A 13,621-nucleotide genomic window follows, 5' to 3' on the forward strand; every position below is an offset into this window, starting at 1 on the left:
ATTCTAAGTTTGTTTGTCTGTATCTTTCCTTTACTTGTTATCTATCTTTCATACCTTGTCCTTTTAAAATTCTCTTTTATTTTATGCCATCTTGGGTGTTGAAAAATTAGCGACCATGATGATTACTTATGTAAATTCACTAAGTCCACTCACTAAGAATCGCATAACTCACTTAGCTTTAGTAGCTTCTTCATAGTCTGACAGTCTAATTTTTGCTACGCACACTGCTCAAACCTCTTTTACAAAATTTATTAATAATTTTGTTTTCAGTTTTTAGCAATAAAGACCTTGCCTTTCTAAAAAATTTACTGGTGGGAGAGATTTAAGTAGATGCGTTTACCATCACCAAAAAAATACAAAATACAAAATAAAAAAATAAAAAAATACTAATATTAAAAAAAATCACAAGTTTACACTAATAATGATCTCCACTGTTAGCATAAGATAAAAACCCAACCTGATAAAAGTTAAGTTGTGAAAGGAATTTGCCTGTGGTTGGATACTTTGCATGACACTCATGTAAGTAAGCCAAAATGAAGGTAGGTGACTAGGATCAGCATATTGCAAGTAGAATTAAATAAAAAACAACTCCATTATCTGGAAAAAGTTAAACTTATCTAAGATAAGAATTGAGTTGAACTTGGCACGTAACCGTAGTTGGATGTTCGCATGACACCCATGGGGGCAAGCCAAAACGAAGGGCATAACTAAGTTCACTATCCTAATTCCAAATTGAATAAGGAACCGCAAGCTTTTAAAATCTTCATAACAAACAAATTATAGGAAAACAAGAAAGAAAAGTGTTAGAAATGAGTAAAAGTTTTTAAGTGGAGGCTTGCTGGATTTAAAGTTAGAAAATATCTTTTAGAAGAAGTGGCTAAGCTTAAGATAGTAGTGTTGCTTGAGAAAGGAGTGTAAGTGAGTAACATTCTGAGAAGCTAGACAGTGCAACTTAAAGGTGTAGAGTAAGTTTGAATTGCCTTAGTACAAGATATGCTTAAGGACAATCATTATTCTAAATTTAGGGGTGTGATAACTTGTAAGAATAGATGTTAATGTAGCCTTTTACTTAGAATAATGAGGCTAAAAAGGTTGAATATGTGTTGATAATATTGAGAATTCATGCTTCAAATTATAATTGCGCTGAAGTACACTTGAAATCCCTGTTGATCGCATATCATGAGTTAACCCATGCAGAAGTGTGTGATATTTTGCTTCTGATTGCAGGATCTGTACGCATGTGTCGAGCTCACACCCGATGAAGAAATATTTGATCGCATGCCTTAGGATCTTTAACTCAATTCCATTGGATCTTCTACCACAACTTTAGAATTTTGACCATGATAGCAGTGCTAACATTCTCACCAACCAAGTTAGAGATGACGACTAATCAGAGCAGGAGACCTAAAGCTGTCAGCACATGGCTATATAAATAGAGCTTGATGCCCATGAAGAGGAGTTCCAGATTCTGTGGGATTTATGCCCTTAGACAATACTTAGACCATAAGTAATAGCACATTTGAGAATACTTTTAAGAATTTTCCACTTCTAAAATTCCCTCCAACTTACCACCGGAAAACTCACCGGAGCAAGTGCTTGAGAGAGCCTTATCCATCTCACACTGCCATTGGTCACCAACATCCTTAGCACTCTACCAGTTTGAAGCAAAAGATTGTTGAAAACTGCACTTCCACTACTTACTTCTTGTCTTCATTGTTGTATTAAATTTTGACATTACGATATTAGCTCACTGTGGAATCAAAATTTCTATATATGATCATGACTACCTTCATCACCTTTGCTATCTTTACCATTTCTTCTTTCCTTACCATGGGTAACTAATTTCTATGTGGTAAGGGAGAAGTTTAATACCATGAGCTAAGTTTAGTCTTTAAGGGTTAATCTTGTTTGTTTAGTGTATGATTAACTGAATGTTTGCGTATGATCACTCATAAAATCAAGTATCTATAATCAACTGCCCAAGAGGGTAAGTAGTTGTGGAACTCACTAAGCAAAATCAGAAGTGTTTGTAGAGATAGAAATAACCTTATGTTGAACGCAACATCATTCATGCATCATAGAGATATGAAAAATATGGCTAGCCACCAGGACGTGTGTGATGAATCGATGTAGCGAGTCTGGATTACTCGTATCACTAAACTTATGAACTTTGTATTGACTTTCCCCAACCTTACTTTCTCCATTCATTTTTTCTACAAGTTGAAGCTGTTGTTTTCTAAAAAATTATCAGGACTAGTCTTAAATTGCTCGTTGATTGTCTAGTTAGTTTCATCGCATAGTGTATGATCAAATGCTTTTAAGTTATTTTTCTCCACCGTGATTCATTTAACTTTCGCTGCAACACATTAGCTTTACAAACATTTTAGTTAGAAGTCTCTGTGTTCAACCTCGGTTCTCACTGAGAAACCTATATCGTGTTTATACTTGGACATGATATAGGAAGACTTGTGATAATTGCATAGCATATGTACAACTTGGCACATAGTTAGTCTCAGTGCAGAGTCATTCCAACAAAATTTCATGCACGAACATCACAATAAATTTACCATACAATACATACAATCAATTTAGATTTACTTTCATCTATCATAGCATCAACATCATTGTCTTCAATCGCCTCAACACTTCCTTTTTCTATATTCATATCATCTATGACAACATTGGTATACTCCACAACGCTCTTTGTACGCTTTTTATAGACACTATAGGCCCTGCTGTTTGTTGAGTACCCTAGGAAAATTCCTTTATCACTTTTGGAATCCAATTTTTTCTTTGGATCTCGATCAACTAATATATATCATGGACTGCAAAAAATATGAAAGTATTTGATGCTAGGTTTCTTCCCCTCCAAATTTCATAATTTGTACAATCAATACATGGCTAGATAGCAATCCAATTATGTATGTGACAGGCAGTATTCAAGGCTTCAACCCAAAAATTATGTGGAACGTCATACGCATGAAGCATAGCTCGAACCATCTCTTGAAGGTTCGGTTTTTTTGTTCGATAACTCCATTCTATTGAGGCGTGATGGGGGCAGTGAACTCATGATGTATACCTTCAAAGTGACAAAAATCATCAGATTGACTATTTTCAAATTCCCTGCCATGATCACTATGAATATGGACAATATTCAACCTTTTTTCCCTTTGCAGTTTAAGATAGAGAGTTTTAAGCACTTAAAACGTCTCAAGACCTTTCTCTTATTAATTTAACCCATGTGTATCAAGAAAAGTCATCAACAAAGTCCATGACATATTTTTTTCCCTCTAAGGCTTTCTACTTGTATGGTTCCCATAGGGTCTACATGAATCACCTCGAGCCATTTTTAACAATTACTGGTACCTATTTATAAGGCACTCTCATTTGCTTCCCTACTTGGGATTCTTCACATATAACCCCTTCATAATTGCTAAAGTTTGGAAGGCCAATCACAACATTTTTCATCACAACCTTCTATATGGTTTTAATGCTGAGATGACCAAGACACTTGTGCCACAAAGATGATCAATCTTATTTAGATACAAGGCACTTCTGATTTGAGTCTATAGGGGTCCACAAATAGCAATTGTTTGTAGAGCGATTTCTTGTCATGGCAAGAGTTTAGCATTATTTGTGACAACACAACCATCTCTTGTAAAGTTTACATTAAGCCCCTTATCACAGAGTTGACTCATACTGATAAAATTTGTTGGGGTACTCAACAAATAGTCTGAGATACTTTAGTTTCCCTTTGCCAACAAACTTTCTAATGGATCCATTACCTAAAGTGGCTTGATTTGACCCAATCTTCTTAATATCAGAAACATAGTTCTTTTCACCAGTCATGTCCTTCAAACACTCGCTGTCAAAGAATCAATCACTTTTGGTCAAAAATCGAAGAGATGTGAGAATCACATTACATAGATTTTGACCGATTCTAAGTTTCTAAAGTTTCTTTACAGATAAATCCAATAAACTAAAAGATCCATGACTATTACATGAGTACTTGAAATTTATGTGGAGACATAAAATTGGATCGGGTTCGAGTAAATAGTCAAAATGATCTATAATATATGAATAAGGTTGGGTGCCTTATTCTGGTAACACTATCGAATGCCGCCTACTCTATAGTTTTTACTAAAGTGCTACAGATGAAGTGATACTAATTCATACATGTCATGACATAAGGAATGGGGGCGTCCTATGCAATGAGTTTGTACAAGATTGGACCACAAAATAAGTCACTCTTACTTTATAACGTTGTTTACTATTTAAGACTGACTATTTCAAAGAGATGACCCAGGTAACTTGATCTTAATTCTGAGAAAATTATGAACTCCTGTTTATTCGGGATTATCCTTAGATTTACATAGGTGATGGTTGGCTCAACAGCGTCGGCTCAATAAACCTCCATTCCAGGGGTAAGGCCGGGTAGATAGCTGGGGACATAGGGTGCAAGATGGAATTCACTCCTACCTGCTTTTAGGAATAGTAGAGAGGTTCTTCCCTTAAATGCTGACTTCGAGTCTTAAACAAAATCCCCTGCCTTTTCATTGGCCCTCGAAGGACTCAGTTTGTTGATCGGATCACAAACCAATTATTCATTAGAGGATTAGTGGGACTTAAAGAACAAGACGTAATCTCGAGGGTAAAACAACCATTTGACCTAGCTGTTATTACAAACAACTTGTAAAGGGTTAACTTGCTAACCATGGTTATATCGAGTTGATATAATATATCTACAGTCAGGGGAGTGCAACTCTGGGCTTTAGTGGAGTGACCCAGTAGTTAACGAATGGGGGTTAATTTAGTGTAACAAGTTTGACCAATTAATCTCGGATCGTTGGAGCCCATGATTTGTAGGTCCACGAGGTCCCCTTACTTGCTCACAAATGCAACAATTCTTTTTACACGAAAGTCTGTAATAAATAAAGGAGATTGAAGTGAGAATCGGGCATGCAATTGATAATTTTTTGTTGAAAAGGCTTGAGGTTGAAGAAGGTCTTCAACCATGGTGATGCAGTAACCTCATCTTCAAATTCCCTTAATCCAAGCTTATTTTGAGTCCCACAACTCAACCTAAGGCACCAAGAGGATAGTAGGGAAGGTCTTGAGGTGGTTCACAAGCTATTTTGGAGAAGATTTGCAGTTGGAATCGTGATTCAAGTATTTCTTCAAAGGTATATCATGAAACCCTCTTATCAGTTTATGAGCATGCTTAATTTAAAGCTAAAATTAATGAATTAGAATGATTACTGATACGTGTTTCTTCTGCTATGTGTTTTTTAACTCCAACAATTGGTATCAGAGCATCATTTAAACATTCAATTTGGTTTAATTCTGGTTTGGTGGGTTTTTTTTCATGAGTTATATGAAAATGGTGCACTGATATAGTTTTCTGAGATTTAGTATTAAAATTCTCTTTGATTCCTTTGTTAAATTTGTAATTGGCTCTTGATTGATGAGCTTATATGTGTGCTCAAGATTCTGATGTAATTGAAGAAAGAAGTGAAGAAGATCAACCTGCAGAATCCTGATGTTGAGCTTCTATCCAGGCAGCGTTGCAACGCTACCCTTGAGCATTACAACGTTTCTTATGTTGCTAACATGAAGCGTGTTTCGTGTAGTCACTAGTGAGTTTGAACCAACTGAGCAGCGAGCAGGGAGTTTCGAACCGAGCAACGAGCAGCAAGTTTGGAACCGTTCGAGTAACGAGAGCTGGCAAGAATGGCCGATTCGACCGGTTTTTCTCAGGTCTTGTCCGATTCGGGCTCAAATCGTTTTTGGTTGTACCAATTCAGGCGGTTCAGGTTCGGTTCAAGCTGTTCGGGTCCGATTTGGGGCGATTCGAATGGTCTTGAAGCACTTTGGAGCCAATTCTTTCTGAATTTTGTAATAATGAGGCCTTTGTTTGCTTGAAAATGCCAAAACTAAAACCATATAAGTATGTGTTTAATTATTTATACATGTGATGTATGTTATAATTAAATAAATCTTGTAGGTGCATAAAGTATGCCATGTAAAATCCCATCATACGAAGCATGTTACACACATTGAGAGTATGTTATAAAGTGTTATAATATATAATATGCATGTTTAGGATTTCTTTTATTTAATAAGTGTTATATTAAATATTGAATGCCTTTGATATTTGTTGTGGATGTTTAGCATGTCTAAAATTTTGTAAGTTTTTATAAAATTGGGTTAGACATTTAAAATTCATAACAAAGAACAGTTGCATGCTCACGTCGGTTAATCACCTATTTTAATAGTTAAAATAGGTTGACATCTTGTAAAACTAGGGTTACAAACTCAACCGATATATAATCTTGTCTAAGGCTAGGGGTATTTAAGTTGTGGTCTACAGAACACCAACTACCTGAGATTATGGCTAGATAATTGAGCATTGTTAACCGGTTTTATGAACAATACGTGAGTGGTGTGAGGTTTAAAAACTAGTTTATCACCTAAACATCATAGGTTAAATCAAAATATAAACGTTATACTTGGATAAAAACCTAGAATTAGGTTGTTTAATTAGCCGGAACAGGCCTAAGAAAATGTATATCCATATTAACTTTAGAACATTTCGTGGGAGTTTAATAACATATATGATATGCTATTCAAACACTTCATTGAAAATAAAAATAACGTATATGATATGTTAGAACACTTCAGTGGGAGATTAATAAATATATATGATATGATTATTTTTAGCTCTCATGTCCCTAATAGTTCACGATCGAAATTCATGTTTCACTTCGTGTCACCCTGGGTGTGACCTCCATTCGGAAAGTGTTTACATGAATCGAGATTTTGGTGAATGGAGGAAGTTATTCACTATAAAATCAAATGTGATTTTAATTTTCATGTCCTAAGATGTTCATACTGTGATGTTCATGCGGAAGTTCTGTCACCCTGGGAGGGACCTCTATTCGGAAAGTGTTTGTGTGAATCAATATCAAGGTGAATGAGGGGAAGCTATTCAATGGAAAATCAAATATACGATATATTGATTTCAATTCTCACATCCCTAGAAAATTTCCACCATGAGATCCGTGCAACAATTCGTGTCACCCTGGGAGCGACCTACATTCGAAAAGTGTTTGTCATGAGGTCAAGATCAAAGTGAATGGGGGAAATAGTTCATAGTAAGTGGGTGAAGGATATGTGTCAACGTATCCTATGGTCTCTTTTGTTGGTTTGGACTGTGAGATTCCTATGTTGCGCCTGCTTGTCGTCTTTAAATCGGCCTCACTAGTGGTTTAACGATGGCTATCCCCTCGAAGGGTCTTAACATAGGATTCGAAACAACTCAAACTCCAGAAATGGATAGGATTTCTAAAGTAATTTTGAACTTTGACTTTCCATTCGGGAGCATTGTTGGGGCCGACTTATAAGATATGAAAACAGAGGGTTACACTTACAGAATTAGAAAAGTGTTAGTAGTTTCTGACCAAAAACGATAGCTAAATGACTATCGGAATAAGAGTTATTCTGGGGATAGTATTTAGTCAATAATGTCTTGTTTTACTATCGTTGCAAAGATAATATTGGGTACATTATTACTTTGCTAAAACTTGATTGGGTTTAACAAGAAATTCACTAATAAAATTTGTTTATATTTTTTAGAATGACGAGTTCATTAGCACAATTGTTGGTATCTGATAAACTTACTAGGGATATTCTACAACGTGGAAGTCAAACCTTAATACTATACTGGTGATAGATGACCTATGGTTCGTTTTAACAGAGGAGTGTCTGATAATGGGCATAAATGCACATTATTACAGTGCTAAGTTATTAAACAATGCAGGTTTGCGTTGATAAAGTATATAAGATTACGTCCAAAAAGCATTAAGTTCATAACATTGCGATCGCCTGCGTTCATCGCATGAAAATAGTTAACTTGTGATTTTTGTGCAGAATATGCATTGACGCAAGGCGTAAAATGCGATCACAAGAAAGCAACGGTCAAGCACAGCATTACCGCAAGGCTTTGCGGTGGATTGTGCTTGCAAATATCTGCTCAAGAAGGATTACCGCATAGAGCTGCTGAAACTTTGTGGGCACATCTGGGTGAAAAGCATAGTAAATCACGATGGGACAGAAAGTTGATGACGGTCAAGTCGGAATTAGGTTGACAAGCCCCTAACGAACAACTGTAGCAAGTAAACTTTTCGATGACAAATATTTGGCGCATCAGACAGAGAATTAATGTCATCCCATCAGTGAAATCATAAGAGAGAAGAAGCCTTTCACCCCGAAGCTCTTAAATACCAAAGGCAACCTTTAGAGAAGGGGTTCGGTTCGTTTGTTTATCGAGTTCGGATAGTTAGATAATTTTCCCTTAGATAAAATAACCTGGTTCATAGTTTTCCGTTTCACTTAGAAGACAGAGAGGAAGAAGGGAAAAGACGTCGGAAGATCGCTCTGGTCAGCTCGAGAGAGAACTCAGAGGCGTGGAAAAGCAAAGAGAGGGTTGACTCTTGCAAGAGCGAGACTATCTTTTGAATAGAGTAGAGAAGAATAGTGTAAAAGCCTTGGGAAGCTATTCATATTAGGGTTTATACTTGGATTCTGCGGAGAAAACTTGTTGCACAATGCATTCCCATCACTACAATTCATTCCATTATTTCATCACATAAAATAATGCATCAAGTTTTTGGCGTCGTTGCCGGGGACTTCGGCAATTCAGTGTGCTAACAGTAATTTTTTTTTATTTCTTTGCAGCTCGCAATCTCTGGCTAATTATGACCCAGAGATTGAGAGGATGTTCCGATGAAAATTGAGAGATAGCCGCCAGCAACAACAACTAGATAAAGACGATATGGCATAGCAGCCTCGAAACGGGGCACTAAACGAAAACAATATCATGGCGAATCCAATCCTGCTGGCAAACGATCGCAATAGGCCCATTTGGGACGATGCTTCACCAAACCTCTACGATTTCTCCCCAGGAATCATGCGGCCTACCTTTAATGGATCTCGATTTGAAATGAAACTGGTGATGCTGCAGATGATCCAGACTGCTAGACAATTTGGAGGACGGCGTGGCAAGGACCCGCACGCTTACCTCTAGAGCTTCATAGAAATCTGCAACACTTTTGTGTTCCCAAATATCTCTATCGAAGAAGTTCGACTAACTTTGTTTCCATTTTCTTTGTGTGATCAGGCATGAAAATGGGCATACTCTCTCGAACCAGGGGAAATTACTTCATAGGAACAAGTCGTAGAGAAGTTTATGAAGAAATATTTCCCACCCACTGAGAATGCCAAGAGAAGGAAATTAATAACAAATTTTCAACAGGACATGGACGAATCGCTCAGCGATGCCTGGGCGATGTTTAAAAGGCTAGTAAAGGACTGTCCACACAACGAATTACCAGACTGCTTGCAAATGGAGATCTTTTATCACGGATTAAATCCCACTTCGCAGACCACTACCAATAGGGCAGCCGCTGGTGGTCTACTAGACAAAACATATGATGAGGCTAAGAACATCCTTGATCGCATCTCTAAAAATCACAAGGACTGGAGAGAGAGCGATCAGAGAATGAGAATAAAGGATAATGACGCAAACAATGGTGTTATCGCTTCACTTCAGAGTCAGATGACTGTGATGATGAATTTAATATAGGAATCCCAATCAATAGCCCAACACTGCATAGTTTGCAAGTGAATGCAATTAATCAGACTGTCGCAAGGTGTGCGACTTGCAGTGAAGGACACGCGATGGAGGAGTGCCCGCAAAACCCACAGTCTATTTATTTTGTAAAAAATAATCCATTCTCTAACACCTATAACCCTAGATGGAGAAACCACCCAACTTTGTGTAGAAAAATCAGCAGCAAAATTTTTAGTCGATGGCGCAAAAAGAAGGGCCACCCGGATTTTTCCCACGAAATAACGGTCAGACGAGTAATCAAACCAGCAGCTCGCAAATGTCGCAATCTTCCTCCTTAGAAAGTTTGTTGAAGAAATATATCGAGAAAAATGAAACTGTGCTTCAAAACCAAGCGACGTCTATCCGCAACCTGGAATTACATATGGGCCAGAATGGAGCGAGCTCAAGAACAGACCGCAAGAGGCCTTACCGAGTTCAACAGAACTCCCACGCAACCCAGGGGAAATGGGTAAAGAGCAATGTCAAGTCGTGACATTGCGGAGTGGAAAGACTATGGTAGGGGAGAAGGAGGAGCCTAGCTGGACTACTTCACCTTTCCCACAGAGACTCAGAAAGAAGAAGAATGACGAGGTACAATACCAATTCTTTAGGACTATGTTAAAACAATTGCATATTAATATTCCGTTCACTGAAGCGATTGAGGAGATGCCCGCATATGCAAAGTTTCTTAAGGATATGGTGACCAAGAAGAGAGGTACTGGTAAGTTTGCCACGGTGGCTTTGACGTAGAGCTCGAAATCCATAATCCCACCAAAGATGCGCGATCCTGGGAGCTTTACTATACCTTGCTCCATTGGAGGATTGTACATCGAGCAAGCATTGTGTGACCTTGGAGCCAGCATCAACTTGATGCCTCTGTCAATTTTTAAGCAGCTAAATGTGGGGCAACTTGTGCCCACGACCGTGACTCTCTAACTAGCAAATAGATCTCTGGTGCATCTAGAGGGGATTGTGAAGGATGTTCTGGTTACAATCGATAAATTTATATTACCAACCGACTTCATCATCTTAGATTACGAAGCCGACAAAGATGTGACCATCATTCTGGGGTGACCATTTTTATCAACCGGTCGTGCCCAGATTGATGTGCACAAAGGAGAGATCACCTTGAGCATAAATGGACAGAAGTTCAAGTTCGACATCATCCGTGCCATGAAGTATCCTGACGAAGAAGACCTGAATGAATCTGATGATGACAAGAGTTTGAATGAAGAAGAAAAGCCTGACAATGAAAATGAAGATGAGGATGCGACCGCATCCATTGTTGCATGCAATGCGATGATAGAAAAAACAAACAAGGAAGATGAGATGATCGCAAGCCAAGAAGAAGAGATGATAATAATTGAAGAAAGAAAAACAACGCAACCGTCCCTAAAACAGCCACCAATAATAAAGCTGAAGACCCTGCCCAACCACCTAAAGTATGCGTTTCTAGGGCAGAATGAAAAGCTTCCAGTAATCATTTCTTCTAAACTTAATGAAGACCAAGAGAATGCGCTGTTGAGCATTCTAAGGAAATATGTGAGAGCGATTGGCTGGACGTTCGCAGACATTCGAGGAATTAGTCCTGCATACTGTATGCATCAAATTCGTCTAAAAGAAAACCACAAAGGATCAATCGAACATCAACGCAGACTCAACCCTGTGATGAAAGAGGTCGTTAAGAAGGAGATAATCAAGTGGTTAGATGCGGGCATCATCTATTCAATACCAGACAACACGTGGGTCAACCCCATGCAGTACATGCCGAAAAAAGGTGGGATGGCGGTAGTCCCTAATGCAAATAACAAGCTGATACCACAGAGGACCGTCACTGGATCGCGTATTTGCATGGACTATCGCAAGCTAAATCCGACAACGAAGAAAGATCATTTCCCTTTATTGTCATTGACCAAATGCTAGATCGACTAGCCGAAAATGACTTCTACTGCTTTTTGGATGGGTATGCCGATTATAATCAGATTATGATTGCTCCTGAAGATCAGGACAAGACCACATTCACCTGCCCGTATGGAACCTTTGCTTTTCGCCACATGCTGTTTGGCCTCTGCAATGCGCCAAGCACTTTCCAATGGTGCATGATGGCCATCTTTTCAGAATATCTCGAAGACTCCATAGAAATATTCATGGACGACTTCTTTGTATATGGGCACACGTACGAAGTCTGTCTTGCCAACTTGGAGAAGATATTAAACACATGTGAGGAGACGAATCTCATACTTAACTAGGAAAAATTCCATTTTATGGTAAAAGAGGGGATTGTGTTGGGGCACAAGGTGTCTAGGGACGGGTTGGAGGTGGACAAGGCAAAAATTGAAGCAAATGAAAAACTCCCACCTCTAACAAGTGTAAAGGCTATAAGAAGTTTCTTGGGGCATGCCGGATTTTACAGACGTTTTGTCAAGGACTTTTCAAAAATAGCACGACCGTTGAGTGCGTTGATGGAGGCTGACAGAAAATTTGATTTTGATGACAATTGCCTCAACGCATTTAGGATTTTGAAGAATGCATTGACGACTGCGCCCATATTGATCGCACCAGATTGGACACTTACTTTTGAATTAATGTGCAACGCGAGCAGGTATGTGATGGGAGCAGTTCCAGCACAGTAGAGAAAAACAATATTACATCCCATCGCATATGTGAGTAAGACTCTAAATCCTGCTCAAACTAACTACACCACCACAGAAAAAGAGCTGCTTGTGGTAATTTTTGTGTTGGAGAAATTTAGAGCATATTTGCTAGGAACAAAAGTACTCATCCACACTAACCACTCAACGATAAAATACTTGATGACAAAGAAGGACGCGAACCGAGGTTGATTAGGTGGGTTCTCTTCCTCCAGGAATTTGATTATAAATAATTGATCGCAAGGGAACGGAGAACCAAGTTGCGGATCATTTATCTAGATTAGAAAATCCAGAGGTTGACAGCAATCAGTCAAAAGTGAGTGCGATGTTCCCAGATGAGCAACTATTTCATATTGAAGAATTTCCATAGTACGCAGACGTTGTAAATTATCTGGTTTGCGAGTAATTTCCCAAAGATTACACTGACCACCAAAGAGGCAGCTCAGGCATGAATGCAGATCATATTTTTGGGATGAGACAAATCTGTATAAGAAGGCAGCAGACCAGATTCGACGACTATGTGTACCGAATGCTGCTCAACAACGCATATTATCGCAATGTCATGATTCACCATATGGGGGGCACTTTGGAGGACAACGCACCACAGCTGAAGTATTACAAAGTGGATTCTATTGGCCAACACTGCTTAAGGATGCAAATGACTACGTGATAAAGTGTGACCGGTGCCAACGCACGGGTAACATTTCATGGAAACATGCAATGCCTATGAACACCATTTTGGAACTAGAGTTATTCGACGTATGGGGCATTGATTTCATGGGACCATTCACACCATCGAATGGTCAAAATTATATCTTGTTAGTCATCGACTACGTATCCAAATGGGTAGAAGCAGTGGCATGTGCCGCAAGTGATGCAACGGTAGTCTCTAAATTCCTGAAGAAAAACATTTTCACTCGTTTTGGCACTCCACGTGCCATAATAAGTGACGAAGGCTCCCACTTTGTCAATCACACTGTCAAGGAAATGCTACACAAATATAATATCCTCCATAAAATGGCTACCACATACCATCCGCAGATAAATGGTCAAGCCGAAGTATCCAACCAAGAGATCAAGCTGATACTGGAGAAGATGGTAAAGCCTTTGCGAAAGGATTGGGCAACAAAGTTGGACGATGCTTGTGGGCATACTAGACTGCCTATAAGACACCCATCGATATGTCCCCGTATGCGTTGGTATTTGGTAAAGCATGTCATTTACCACTGGAGCTGAAGCATAAAGCGCTGTGGGCGGTGAAGAAGCTAAACTTTGACTTAAAGATAGCAAGAGAAGCGAG

This window comes from Benincasa hispida, chromosome 4 (assembly GCF_027475165.1).
Source record: "Benincasa hispida cultivar pf3 chromosome 4, pf3_genome.v1.1, whole genome shotgun sequence".
Taxonomy (NCBI): domain Eukaryota; kingdom Viridiplantae; phylum Streptophyta; class Magnoliopsida; order Cucurbitales; family Cucurbitaceae; genus Benincasa; species Benincasa hispida.